The 15655-nt window shown below is 40.3% G+C and overlaps 1 long non-coding RNA gene and 1 pseudogene across 1 annotated transcript; both read right to left on the reverse strand.

Moving 5' to 3' along the window:
• LOC121394122 overlaps window positions 1–15655 on the reverse strand; it is a 112641-nt pseudogene that overhangs the window by 44262 nt on the left and 52724 nt on the right.
• LOC121394305 lies at window positions 7120–11942 on the reverse strand. The gene is made up of 2 exons (XR_005961635.1): window positions 11875–11942; window positions 7120–7582 (listed from the first exon to the last, which is right to left on the reverse strand). It is a non-coding gene; the product is annotated as an uncharacterized LOC121394305 (long non-coding RNA).

Below are 15655 nucleotides of genomic sequence, written 5' to 3' on the forward strand. Positions count from 1 at the left end.
AGAGAGAGAATGATTGGTAAGTAACGCATATAATTTGAAGAAGCAAGCTTCTCCGCCTTGGCAGCTTTTGGAGTTGTTGCTTTGGAATCAGCTGAAATCTGCAGGTTTGGAAAGCCCTTGCTACTAGACTATGTTATTATATTCACTGTTGCCAAGCTGTAGATTTTTCCCAAAATATAATCTAGGAACCAGGGCCGCAGATGTTTAATTTGCTTTAGGTGCCGATCATCACTAATGTAGCAGCCGCTGAACGTATGATATAGTTGGTATAAAAGCACTACCATCTTTCCTAAACAAACCTTGTGACTGACGGCATTTCCAATCTTAAATGATTAAACCTGATTTAGTGACAGCATGCCATTATTTGTCCCAAAGATTGTGGTACGCGTAGGCAGTGTCGTGGTGCTTGCACTTATCTGACTCCACAATTGCCTTTACTGGAGAAAGTTACTTTATCACACTTTTAACATGATGTAAAACCTGATTCAGTTTCAAATGCATGATTATTTCGCATCATATGTTGTTCCTATATGTAGCTGTGCTGCACTTACCTCTCATCTAAAGCTAGCAATCTGATAATCTTGTAATCGCTCACAGCGTGTTCCAACGCGTGCACTGTTGTAGTTGAAAGTATCAACTGACTAATCTGCAGGTTGGAAAGGCCTGTCTAAAGTTTGGTACTGACTCCACATTTGAAAAGGTTACTTTGACATACATTATAACATGTGATTTAAACGATGAAAGTTTAGTTAAGCATGCAATGGCCATTTCCCCTAATGATATGCCTCCTAGAAGCTCTGTGCTCCCTGACCGTCTGTTTTCTAAAGCTGCATGCTGAACTAATCTTGTAAGCTGTCACTACTGGTTTTAAGTGTCACCTGTATGTAAGTTATATTAGCTACAATCGGGCAAGGTTGGGAAAGCCCTGCTCTAAAGTCTTACTGATTCCAAGCTTGTCTCATGGGAGAGTATCACTATAACAGCATCTTTCTGACATTAAAACTGATGATTTAGTAGAGTGCAATGTTCAGGGTGCATAGGTAGGATATGGTACACTGCACATTGGATGCTTTTAGGATCTGGGTTTGGTCGGCAAGCCATCGGGCTTTTTGTTAAACACACAGCTGTTACCCGGGTGTCCATAATCCACAAATTGGGGGATTTTACACTAAAAATTGACTCTGACAAAACCGTAGACCAAATGGCACATACCGAATCCATCAACTTTATCCTTAGAGCCACCGCCCTTGAGGTAAGAAATTTGGTTGTGTCCTTACCTGGCAAAACATCATTATGTTGAGGCTGGCAGACTGGCAGGGCTGTTGCTATGAGGAAGAATAAAATCATATTTCGCTTTCAATGGCCTTCTCTTGCCAGACATTCAGGTTTTTCACTACAGCGTGGGTACCAGTGGCATGGATGGGAAGTCGGTTTAGCGCATCAGTAGAGGTGTCGCTTAGACATGGATGGGTGGATGGGGAGCTTCACAGTCAATGAAACAGGACACGTAGGAAAGAGAGCTTAAACCAGTGAAGGGAAGTTGGGCTAAACAGCTATCTGAAATAAGAGAGGGGGGGCAGTGTTAAGCTGTGAGTGCAGAAGTGTCAGAATCAAATTGCAAACAGAATTCATGTTGTGTGATGGTCATGTGCTAGCCTGATAGGTAATTGTTTATTGCATGCTGATAGGCTAATCCCACTCTATGGAGAGCCCATAGTATGAACTGCTGGTAAACAGTTGAGAGATTTTTACAGTGTAGTTACATTGTCATAGGCAGTGCTATCAAGTGGCAACAGATTTAGTATGAAGCGGCGCAGTTTTGAATCTGATTGATGGAAATCAGAAAATTCCCCAGTTTCTCTAAGAATGCGGCCCTTCCTGTCAGTGCAGAACCATAGGGGTTAAAGTATCCCATCCTCCTGGGAGGCAGGACAGAAGAAAAAATTTAGAATCTCGACTCTCCGCCCTCTTCATATATAGCTCGTGCTCCTGATTCCGCTCTCTGTTTTTTTTTCTTCTGTCCTCTTAGGAGGTTGGGACATGGCATCACTTTGTGTTATATATATTTTTTAAATTTTTCGCTCCTTTACAGGTTTTCATATCTGAAGAAGGGAGTTTTTATCCAGAGGCAGGAGCATCGCTAAGCTCTTATTCCACAATCCTGGTCTATATCCCGTAAACCTGACTCCACTCCTCAGGACTGGCCGAATGTGGTTACCCCAAGGGATTATTTACGCTACAGCAGTCAACCACGCCTCTCTGCAGAGAATGGTACTGCTGCCTTGCCATCTTCCGGTTTTTCCTAGCAACCGCCGACACAGCCAGCGGGTATCTAGGGGACCGCGAAATCTGTACTAACGCGCAGTTCCTGTTAAGGAGCACTGCGCGTGCGGGTTTGCGCGCCACAACGAGGCATGCGGCGTACACGACAGGGGAAGTGCTTAGCTGGGGCGCCATCTTGGATTTTTCATCCACACGCGTCCGGAGTTTTCACAGCAGCAGTACAAGCTTGCGACTTGCCACCAAGGAAAGGCGGGCTTACGTAGACGCATTAGTGATAGCCGTGGATTTTCTTATAAGAGAGTTCTATGCTTCCCTCCATAGCACTTCTTCCAGAGTGATACGCAAGATACGGAGCAGGAAACGGACATAGAAAACGCATCCTCATTCGACCCAGATTGGCCGCGGAGACCTTGGTACTTCCGAACTCCATCACCATGTCAGCAGCTCCACCATGGCGGCTGCCCTCTTCACACCAGAGATTCTCAGCTCAAGGGCCAATAAAGCACGACATCCTGCAGCGGCGTTGCATTTTGAGCGGCTTGGCTGTTGAAACCGAGTTGTGGCGTTCCAAAGGTTTTTCCGAAGGAAGCGCACGGACCATTTCTGTTTGAAAGCAGAAAACGGTCCACATCTAGAGTCTATGCATAGAACTGTGGAAAAGCTTTCATAGATTGGTGGTGAGCCCAGGCAGTTTTCAGTGGGCAGCAAGCGTCAGTTTCCCACAATTGTTTGAAATTTCCTTACTCCAGGGTTTCCATTTGGTCTATCCTTAGGCAACCGGCTCAATAGGCCCAGATCTTTAGCTTTGCTATTCTAGTCTAAACAGGCGTCAGTGTGGGCAGGGGAACAGGATGTCTTACAGTTCATGCAGGGAGTGGGTGAAAGTTAGGCCTCCATAAAGGGACCCATACGCCACCCCTGGAATCTTACACTTGTCGCTCAGATGTATCACAGGTGTCCCCGCGTTTGAGCCTTGTGGGCTTCGCTGCACGACTTAAATTTCTTACCTGGAAGATGACTGTTTCTGCTTAGCCATTTACCTCAGCAAAATGAGTCTCTGACATGGGCAGGGCCCTATCTTTGTAAGGAACCCTGGCTTATTTTGCATCAGGACAGGCAGTTTCATGATATCTATTCCCAGTTTTTCCAGCCGCAAGGTTGGTTTCTGCTTTCCACATAAATTGAGGGAAAATTGATCTCCCTTCTTCTTGCCCTGGCCAGCTAATCCCAGGAAAAGGCCACTACATAAATCTATACGTAGCTGAGAGGCCGGTTCGCTATTACCCTGTAGACAGGTCCGAACGCTTTAGGAAATCGGATACCTTTTTAGTTTACGTATGGTCAGAACAAAGGGTCACCTGCTTCTAAAGCGAACGAATTGCTAATGGCTGGTTGAGACAATCAATTGTGGCTTATGACCTTAGTCACAAACCTGATGGCCTTCAGGTCCGAGCTCATTCTACCAGAGCGCTCAGTAACATCCTGGGCCTTGTATAATCTAGCCACTCCAGAACAAATCTGTAAGGCAGCCACTTGGGCTTCTTTGTCTACATTCGCAAAATTTTATAGACTTCATGTGTTTCATTCCACTCCTGCTGCTTTTGGTAGAAAAGTACTTCAAGCAGTTTTGTGAGGAAACAGTAAAATTGAACCCAGCCCTAAAATAAGATGGGACAGCTTTCGGACGTCCCTATGTTGCTGCACTGAAGGGAAGAGCCTTTCTGAGAAAGATGGATTTTCGTTTTACCGGAAAATCTTTTTCTAGACGGCCTGGACTGACAGTGCAGTAAGCCCCACCCTTTAATTATAGTTTCGATATTGTTTGCGCAGTTGGCGAGTTAATACTGTTGTTATTGTGAATCTCTTCTCGCTCTTTCTCTGCTATCCTTTCTCTTCTCCTAACTGAGGCTGTCAGAGCCAAACTGAGTGGAATCAGGAGGAGCACGAGCTTATATGAAGAGGCGGAGTCGAGATTCTAATTTTTTTCTTCTGTCCTGCCTCCGGAGGTGGATACTTAACCCCATGGTTGCTGCACTGACAGTCCAGGCCGTCTAGAAAAAGATTTTCCGGTAAGTCGAAAATCCATCTTTTCAGGTGCCTGTGTATTTTGATAGATATGTTTATGAGCATACTTTGTCCTTTGTATGAGTATGGAATGGCCCAGTGTCATTGTGATGTGATTATGGATCAAATAAAAACCAATCTGGATAAGCTCATTCATGTTATGTGCTCAATTTGTTTTATTTGTTCTTTATAGAAACCAAAAATTAGATAAACCCAATAAAACGGTCTTGCCACCAACATGGTGTTGCTATCAAGTACAAGGTACTGTTTTATTATCATTTTTAAAAATGAAAACTGATGGTTTAGGAATGGACTCTGAAGGTGATGGGCTTCCCATTTGAAACTGGAATCCCATACCTGAACTATGAATTGGTGTAATTTGCTCCATCCAATGGGAGGCTTGTTGGGGTACAAAAAGAAAATGGACTGGGGATCAAGTAAATATATATATATATATATATATATAAACTCAAATGCAGCCATTATAATCATATAACTGTAGAAGCAGAAGGAAAAAAAGAATAATACTTCAACATATTTTGTATGTGTACTGTTTATTAGTATATTGCATTAGTGCATTAGATAAATTATCTTGTGAGATTCGGCCCTTCTCGCTTATATCATTTATTCACCAGTACTTCACCCTTAAGCTTAAAAATACAATTTCCTTAAAGTGTATAAGATATTTTATACAAGTTCATATTGTCATATTTAAGTTTCCTTATCTTAAAATAAGCACAAGCTTTCTCTTTTTTTTCTGCTATAATCTCCTCCATAGATCTTAAATTCTCACTCACATTATACCAATCATCTACATTAATAAAATCTTTTGCTTTTGACTTAACAGTTGCAATACTTCTTGCTGAATGCAGCATTTAGTCAGTGGATCTGAGATTTCTCTTGAGGTATGTGTGCCATATAATATAAATATACTGATAGTATTGTTTCACCTGTGAAAACACCTCCAGCATAAGTCTGTGGTGCCATATAATACCATCTTGAGATAATTTTTTATCCTGATTCATATAATCTTATTACAGAAAAGCAGGAAGTAGTTCTGGCTATTATGTTAGGCATTCAGTCACTCCAGCCTTTATACATTACATTTTTGGCTAACTAACTATATAGCAAATTGTTTTATTTTGCACAGAAAAACTATTAGAAACTTGTTTTATTTTGCATAGCCTATCTATTTACTTAGATTTTATTTTTACACAGAATTTTTCCTTTAAGCTTTAGTTCTCCTTTAATGCAAACCTTTGCTTAGCGATGGTATATACACCAGCAAATGATTTTACACATTCACAAAAACACCATTTTAAACATCTTTTTACATCCCCTTTTGTGTTTTTCTGTCAGTGGACCTTTTGATTTGCAGACTTGAAACAGACAGGCTAATAACTGAAAAACGATACACACATTCAAATGTGAACTTCCTCTTTTATTCATATTATACTTCCTAGTTTGAGTGGGACCCAGCAACCAAATAACATTTTAAATTCCAGGCTAAAGACCTTTAGGACAATATTTTACTCCACCTCACCCCTTTAAAACCAATCACAATAGGGCATGGAGCATAAAATGTGTTCAGTGAAGTTACATAGTTAAATCGGGTTAAAAAAAGAAAGTCCATCATGTTCAACCCCTCCAAATGAAACCCAGCATACACATACACACCCTCCCACTGACCCCTCTATACACTCACATAAATTCTATATACCCATATCTATACTAACTATAGAGTTTAGTATCACAATAGCCTTGATATTATGTCTGTCCAAGAAATCATCCAAGCCATTCTTAAAGGGGAAGGAAACCTCGTCGGCGCTAACCCCCCTCCCCCCTCCCGTGTATTGCCCCCCCTCCCTCCTCCCCCCTGGCCTACCCCTCCCGCTGGGCAAATGCCCCTAACTTGTTACTTACCCTTCTGCGCAGGTCCAGTCCAGGGAGTTCACAGGCGACATCTTCTTCCACGCGATCTTCTTCCTCCTTTGACCGGCGCATGCGCAGTAGGATCGTTTTGCCGGTACGATCTACTGCGCATGCGCGTGACTTTTGGCGCATGCGCAGTAGATCCGTACCGACGAACCGATCCTACTGCGCATGCGCCAAAACGCCGGTCAAAGGAGGAAGAAGATCGCGTGGAAGAAGATCATTTGTTTGATTAGGCTTTGTGGTGCAGTAAGTTCATGCTTATGTTTAGCATTTCTAGCATTATTCTATTTTAGACTTTCCTTGTCCTTTTAGCTTTAACTCTTATATAGACAACCCTCCATTCTCTTTGATTTCCAGGCAGAACTTTACCAGAAAGGTCTGCTTCCTAAATAGTTAAAGGGGTGGTTCACCAACTTTTACTATGTTATAGAATGGCCAATTCTAAGCAACTCTTCATTATTTATTTTTTTATAGTTTTTGAATTATTTGCCTTCTTCTGCTGACTCTTTCCAGCTTTCAAATGGGGGTCACCGACCCCGTCTAAAAACAAATGCTCTGTAAGGCTACAAATTTATTGTTATTGCTACTTTTTATTACTCCTCTTTCTAGTCAGACCCTTCCCCTATTAATATTCCATATTCTCATTCAAATCAATGCATGATTACTAGGGTAATTTTGACCGTAGCAACCAGTTTGCTGACACTGGAAACTGGAGAGCTGCTGAATAAAAAGCTAAATAACTCAAGAACCACAAATAAAAAAAAAGGAAAACCAAATACAAATTGTCTCAGAATATCATTCTCTACATCATCTTAAAAGTTAACTCAAACGTGAACATATATGATATATATTTTATACATAAGATGGAGTATGCAAACAAATCAGAAACATTTTTACAAGAAGCAACATTTGTGCTAATGAATTGAGTTGTTTATGTGAAAAAATGCTCTTTATGCATTCAATTCAGTCATGAAAAACTGGCTCCAGTGCACAGGTGTGGAAATTTCTCATTCTCCAGAAGAGTTTGACATGTAAATATTTGGCTTGGCAGCTGTATCAGAAACTACATTTTCATGCCCTCTATAAACAATATCCACCTGTGCATGAAAGCTATATCAGTCAATAATATGAAAGACGTACATTTAATAAAATATGCATTTGTCCCAATAGATTGGTGTCAGATCTTTGATGGACAAATAGCCAGTGCTCATTATACTGAACAAGTCCTATTTATAATAGTCGCCACATCCTCTTCAAAGCTGTGACTGCCTGCATGGAACTTCCTCATCCCCAAAGCAAACTGAAATGAAAAAACAAATTAACAGTGAGTTAAATGTACACAAGTACTCCATAAACACTTATATTAGAGGCAGTGGTATAGCTATAAGATTTATTATCTGCAAACCAGTTATTCAACAATGCAATAGACCAGTGCTGTCCAACTTCTGTAGTACCGAGGGCCAGAATTTTTATGGCCTTGGTGGTGGAGGGTCGATAATTGAAGCCACTGTTGACCATACCCTGTTTTTAAACCACACCCACTTTAAACCATACCAATGTTATCACAAGAACTTTTAAGACCATGTCCACATTAATGGTGGTAGCCAGGGATGCACCGAATCCAGGATTCGGTTCAGGATTCAGCCAGGATTCTGCCTTTTTAAGCAGGATTCGGCCTTTTTAAGCAGGATTTGGATTCGGCCAAAACCTTCTGCCTGGCCGAACCCGAATCCTATTGTGCATATGTAAATTAGGGGCGGGGAGGGAAATCACGTGACTTTTTGTCACAAAACAAGGAAGTAAAACATGTTTTCCCCTTTCCACCCCTAATTTGCATATGCAAAATAGGAATCGGGTTTGGCCAGGCATATGCAAATTAGGGTTCGGATTCAGTTCGGTATTCAGCTGAATCTTTCGCAAAAGATTCGGGGGTTCGGCTGAATCCAAAAAGGTGTATTAGGTGCATCCCTAGTGGTAGCACACCAAAAAAAAAAAACAAATGGTTAGTGCTCATTGTAAGGATATCACTCATCTCCCATATGTGAAACAAGTTTATTAAGTCATATTAAGACATTCTCTTAAATCCATATGACTCATCCTCCCCTGTGGATTACACAGCAACCCCCAGCACATGATTACACACCTTGGGGACCCCTAACAAGTATTTCCAAATGTTAAACCGCAACATGTTTGCCTACCACAGGCACAGTATGACACACACAGGGAGCATAGGGCAGGCAGAGTATGACACACAGGGAGCATAAGGCAGGCAGAGTATGATACACACAGGGAGTATAGGGCAGAAAGAGTATGGCACACACAGGGAGCATAGGGCAGGCAGAGTATGGCACACACATTGAGCATAGGGCAGGCAGAGTATGGTACACACAGAGGGAGCATAGGGCAGGCGGAGTATGGCACACAGGGAGCATAGGGCAGGCAGAGTATGGCACACACAGGGCAGGCAGAACAGTGCAGGAGAAAGGGAAACCTATCAGGACTCTAAAGGTGGTCATGCAAGATAAGATCCGCTCGTTTTGTACTGACTTTTAAAGCTTACACAAGGTAAGGAATCACAGCAGGCAGGCTTTCATGTGGAGCCACATAAAGGGGGGGGGGGTGAGGGTCGTCAGTTGGACAGCCCTGCTATATACCATAGCACCACCAAATACAGAATTCTTAATTTTTAAACAATTTGCTATTTCTCTATATCAATAAGATGTTAACTAAATAAGTATACATTTGTATTAATGGCAAAGCTATCCTATTGGGTTGTTTTCATGTCATTAAGTAATATAACCTTTTACAATATAAAAACAATTGCTCGGTGACATCGCTTCTGGTTTAAATGGCGTCACTTCCGGCCGGTGAAACACTTAATGTGTGATGGGATCGGATAGGCTTCCTGGGTTTACTTCAAAACGCTTTAATTGTTGGCATTACTGTTCCTTTAAATGTATTTTCCATGTTGATTGAAAGTTAAGTACACAGCATATAAGGTATTTCATCACTGCTAAAGCTCATAAATATAAACCACCTCCTAAACTTAAATCAAAGTTAAATTACATAAACAAAAAACAATTCAAAAAACCGAAAACAACATATATATTAATTGAACCTGGCATATACAGTAGCTGTAGAATATCTGTTAAATACAATCCAAATTTAACGAAAGTATTTTTCTAAGAAACAGAATTGCTTCTACCATAACCTAACCATTTTTGGCAACTCTAACTCCAGATACCCAAAATTGCTGCCGACTCCACAGCTCTGAGTGGAAGTCCACGTCATCAAGGGGGGCATATGAAGAAATAAGAAGATGCAGCTACTCTCCACTTTCTCCAGAACCGATTGTTCAGGCTATCAGGGCAATAGTAAACAATCAAGCTACAAGGTCAGCTAGCATATAGCCACCTTAGTTCTGAAATATCATGCCATTTCAGTCCAAAACATGCCTGTCCTCATTGGGGGGGGAGTTTTTCTCCGCAGGAGGGGGAAAGTTTAAATGTGCTTGGAGCCTTTAAAAAAAAAACAGTCATGTCAAACTAGACGTTTTCTCTGCTATTGGAAATATGCAGGCAGTGATATGATCAATATCCCCAAAGCTGTCCCGTGTGTATAGTAAATTATATTGTGGCACCCACATGGGGCAGATTTTGGTCAAAATCACTGATTTCACTTAAAGGGATTTTGTCAATTTTTATGGTGTAGTTTTTATTTCTTAATTAGACTGTTTACACTGCAAATAATTCATTTCATTCTGGAACCAGCAAGTGTATTTTTTTTAGTTGTAATATTGGTGTGTAGGCAGCCACCTAAGGTCATTTTGCCTGGCCATGTGATTTCAGAAAGAGCCTGCACTTTAGGATGGAACTGCTTTCTGGCAGGCTGTTGTCTCTCCTACTCAATGTAACTGAATGTGTCCCAGTGGGACCTGGATTTTACTATTGAATTCTGTTCTTAGATCTACCAGGCAGCTGTTGTCTTGTATACAAATAGTCAGCCAGCACTCACCACTTAGATTCTTAAATGTAGCGACCAGGTGCACGTCAAATGGCGTCCACTTCCACCAGCTTCAATATCCCAAAATCACAGTAGACAGCACCAGTCTTGAAGATTGTTTAAAAAAGCCTTTATTGTAACTTCATGGCTTTATCATCTGAACAATTGCAACAACGTTTCAAGCTGCATGGCCCTTTATCAAGTTGATAAAGGGCAATACGGCTTGAAACGCATCCCTATACTGGATGCTTGGCACTAAACAGAGTCCATATTACATGCTTTCTGACCATGCTAACCAACACAGTCAGACTTCCCTCAGAAAATCAGAGGTGCGTCCAAAGCCCATTCATTTGCATAAAGCAAATGCATGACTCACACTTCTGCAGACAAAATAATCTTATAAGCTTTAAAATGTGCTCCCTTTGCACTTTAAGATGTTGTGGTCATTATACTGCTTTTCTGTCAGGCACACTATAACTGCTTTGCTCTCCCTAGCTTTATAAAGATACTATATAGACTTATCCTGTAGATTTCTTCTTCTCTAAGCCGAAATCTAGTCTGTGGGTGCACGGACAGCCTGAACACATGCCTCCCAGTGTATGTATACAAGGTGCTGAATGCAGTGAATTGGCTTTTTTATTTGTCAGCAGAGAAAATAAACGGTATGCCGTCAAACAATAAAAAAGTACAAATGTTCAAGCAATAGTTCAGCTTGTGTATGCGAAAACAGAACATATTGGGGCTCATTTATCAACACTGGGCAAATTTGCCTATGGGCAGTTAACCATAACAACCAATCAATGATTAGCTTTTTAAAAAGGAGAACGAAACCCTAAAAACGAATGTGGTTAAAAATGCCATATTTTATATATTGAACTTATTGTAGCAACCTAAGGTTTCAGCTTGTCAATAGCAGCAATGATCCAGGACTACAAACTTGTCACAGGGGGTCACCATCTTGGAAAGTGTCTGTGACACTCACATGCTCAGTGGGCTCTGAGCAGCTGTTGAGAAGCTAAGTTTAGGGGTTATCACAAATTATAAAGCAGATGTGGTTGCCCTGTAATATAAGCTGATGCTACAAGGCTGATTATTAAATTCTGATGCTAATTGTACTGGTTTCTGTGCTGCCATGTAGTAATTATCTCTATTAATTACTAATCAGCCTTATATTGTGACATTTTTATTCTATGTGTACTGTATATTGTGAGTGGGTCCCTACGCTCAGTAAGTGACAGCAGCACAGAGCATGTGCAGTGAATCAGCAGAAAAGAAGATGGGGAGCTACTGGGGCATCTTTGGAGACACAGATCTTTACTGCTAAAGGGCTGTGGTTGCCTTGGGCTGGTACAGAAGCAGAAAACAATGTACAACATTTTTAGCTACTTCTTTAGTTAAGCTTTGGTTCTCTTTAAAGCCAGCTGCAAGTAGAACAATGAATACAACAATTTGATTGGTTGCCATGGGATACTGCCCATGGGTAAATTTGCCCAGTGTTGATAAATTAACCCATTGTCTTTTAAAATCCACCAACTGAAGAAAAAAAACATCATCAAGTCACCCAACTCTCTGAATTGTTTGTATTCTTACCTTAGTATGGTGGGCTCTGGCATTCCTGGATCTGCTCCTCTTTTAAATCCTGAAACGCAAGTTAGATACATTTGAGTAAATATTTAAAGGTAGAAACAGGAGATCCATTTGAGAGTTTGTTGATGGAAGGGGAACCTGTGCAGGGGCATTTTAGTTAAATATATGGCTTTAGCTCTCCTATCCCTAAAAAGGTCATAAGTTCAATTGCAGAGAAAATAATTAACATGTCAATATTGCAGTGTAAGGTATAGAAACTATACAAATAAGTGAAAAAGTCTGACACGTTATATATTTAACTAGAATACTTACTGTGTTTGCTCTATATCAGAGTAACATGCTTGAAAGGGATTTCAGCAAGAAGGTTGTCTCAGGTAAAGAGAGAAAAACCAATGCAATATTTTTCACATAACTACCCAATAATTATAAACATCTTCAAATGAACTTTTAGAATGTTAGGAAGGCACATACATTACACAACTTAGATTCATTGGGGCTCATTTATCAACACTGGGCAAATTTGCCCATGGGCAGTAACCCATGACAACCATCAAATTGCTGCATTCATTTTTCTACTTGTAGCTGGTTTTGAAAAGCTAATCACCAATTGGTTGCTATAGGTAACTGCCCATGGGCAAATTTGCCCAGTGTTGATAAATGAGCCCCATTGTGTGAGGGTTTTTTTTTTCTATTTAACTTTTTTGTGCCCTCTCTGAGCAGATTGTGAGGTTAAATTTTACCTTAAACAAAATATGAAAGTGTTTTAAAGTAATGAAAATGTCATGTACGGTTGCCCTGCACTGGTAAAACGGATGTGTTTGCTTCAGAAACACTACTATATTTCATATAAAGAAGCCAATGGGTAGTATTGGTGGCAACTGAAAAAAAGGCTATATGGCACAGGTTAAATAGTGGATAACAGATAACACCATTATGTTCTACCGAGCTTATCTGCTTTCTACTGTGTAACCCAAGTCTTTTCTCATTTGAATGGCTGCCCCCTTGGCTACACAGCAGCTTATTTATATAAACAATTGTAGTGTTTCTCAAGCAAACACATCCGTTTTACCAGTGCAGGGCAATGCTGCATTATATTTGTATTACTTTAAAACACTTTCATGTTTTGGTACTGTTCCTTTAATAGTTATGAATCCATTACAAGGCTTGTTTATTATTGCATGGTGCAGCGCTACCAGAATTGCACTAGTCAAGAAACGCATTTAGTAATACATTTGTGCTGATCTTTACTGAAATTGATGCTCAGATTTTATCCATATTTAGAAATGTGGTGTGTCATACCAAATTTATTAGAAGAAAACAAATTAGCGTAACCGTTCCGACTCACCGCATATGTAGTAAACACGAGCCTGGCGGCTTTTAGACAGATTAACGGGTGCTGGAGTCCTTCGGTGTTCCACGCCGCAACAATATGGAAGATAGGTAGAAATGGCTCCGCACTCCGATTTAAAACATCAAAATCTTTATTCGTCCATAATTTAAAAAAAGAGAAGACACGTTGTACACACTGCTTGACGTGTTTCGGGCTGAAGCATAATCATAAGCATAGGGGAACTAGCAATATATATAGCCCAGAACAATAGTGACATATGTTGGTACATTCTCAAATTATTGTTTTTTTGGTCATGTTCTTCTTCTGTAATATTTACTTTTAACTTTACTATTTGTAATTACTTTATCTTTACATGATTTTAATACACCTTATTTTGTTAGAGGTATATTATATAGTGAATAAAGTACCCCCTTTTGTAAAATATAAGGATATTATGATACCGAGGAGTTTCATGACCATATAAAAACACGAGGCCGAAGGCCGAGTGTTTTTATACAGGCCATGGAACTCCGAGGTAACTTCTAATATTCTCATATTTTGCAACTGGGGGTACTTTATTTATTATAATACACGAATTTCAGTGAGTCATGTGACAGAAATGACATCAGAACTCACCGTTTATAACTGATGACATCAGAACTCACCGTTTATAAGGATATAATTTACAGGATATGCATGGCTTTTGTGTATTATAATACACAAAAGCCATGCATATCCTGTAAATTATATCCTTATAAACGGTGAGTTCTGATGTCATCAGTTATAAACGGTGAGTTCTGATGTCATTTCTGTCACATGACTCACTGAAACTTGTGTATTATAATAAATAAAGTACCCCCAGTTGAAAAATATGAGGATATTAGAAGTTACCTCCCTCTTGTTACCTCGGAGTTCCATGACCTGTATAAAAACACTCTGCCTTCGGCCTCGTGTTTTTATATGGTCATGAAACTCCTCTGTAACTTATAATATCCTTATTATTTACAAGATGGGGTACTTTATTCACTATATTATGCCCCTTTTGTGTGGTAACATAATTGTAATTTGAGAATGTACCAACAGATGTCACTATTGTTCTGGGATATATATATATATATATTGCTAGTTCACCTATGCTTATGATTAAGGGCACTTCCGCCCGAAACGCGTCAAGCAGTGTGTACAACGTGTCTTCTCTTTTTTAAATTATGGACGAATAAAGATTTTGATGTTTTAAATCGGAGTGCAGAGCCATTTCTACCGATCTTCCATACCAAATTTATTACATTAGAATGTTGGGTAAAAAATGATTAATTCTATATAAAAAAATCAAACATATTGATAACTCAGGCAGCATTTGCTTAAAATAACGGTAAACAGATCAGTCCTATAACGGGGAGCAACAAGGTTCACGTTATAAGGAAATAAAGGCACAAGATAAACAGCGAGTCCTTCTTCACTAGGACACTGCCGGTCAGCCATTACTGATGTCTGCTCGGTTACACACGTGACTGTACGGTGCCACCATACTAACCATTCGAGCGGCCCAGTCCAAGCGCATGAGCAAATGTGCTTCTGGCGTCACGTGCATGGGCATAATGAGCAGATTGTGGCACTCACTCATTATGCGTGTGGCCCAAACATGGATGCTCGTGTCGGGAACTCCCTCCCAGTGCAAGTGTAAAAAAAACGAATGTTACCCTCAACCAATAGTGCGGGCTCTATTAGCCTGCACCTTTGGTTGTGGATAACATTTTTGCGCAACAGGTGCCCTTTAAGGTGAAGGTTTTCCACTGATTACTGTGAATGTAACTGAAGATCTAGAATGCCTGATTGCTGTGAAGAGCTCTACTGTCTGACTGTTCAATTTGTATGAAGCAACCTCTGCACTGCTGTTATTTCCAAGCTGATTTATCTGTGCACCAGGAGACACACAGGATTCACCTGAGGGTAAAGTGCTTAAAGGAACACATAACGTGCCAGAGTTGCTTGGATAAATGCGGGTCAGTGGCCTAACACAAGCAGCATAGTCCTGTCTACACATTATAATCCACACTGCTAAAGCACATTCAAGGGTGGGCTACAAGTGTAATTGTTAAGCCTCCACCTTATTGGCATATTTTGCAAAGCTATTTAGATCCCCAGTACACCAGCAACAGGTTGCAGGATTGAAAAGGGGGCTACAAACTAAGACAAAGGGGTATAGGAGGGTCAATAATTGGGTATTGAGCATAATTTAAATGCTACGTGGTAGATTCATGACATATGTCCTTTAGTTGAAGGGAATGGGAAATGCTGGACACTTTACTGTAGAACTATTGCTGTGTTTTTCAAAAGCAATTTGTATATTTGTTTTTGTTTTTTTTGTTTTTTTTTAAAGATTTTATTTATTAAGTTTTCAGGGGAGGGGTACAAAAGAAGAAGGGGGAAGACAAGAAAAAAAAAATAATACAC

Source organism: Xenopus laevis, chromosome 5S, assembly GCF_017654675.1.
Source record: "Xenopus laevis strain J_2021 chromosome 5S, Xenopus_laevis_v10.1, whole genome shotgun sequence".
Classification (NCBI taxonomy): Eukaryota; Metazoa; Chordata; class Amphibia; order Anura; family Pipidae; genus Xenopus; species Xenopus laevis.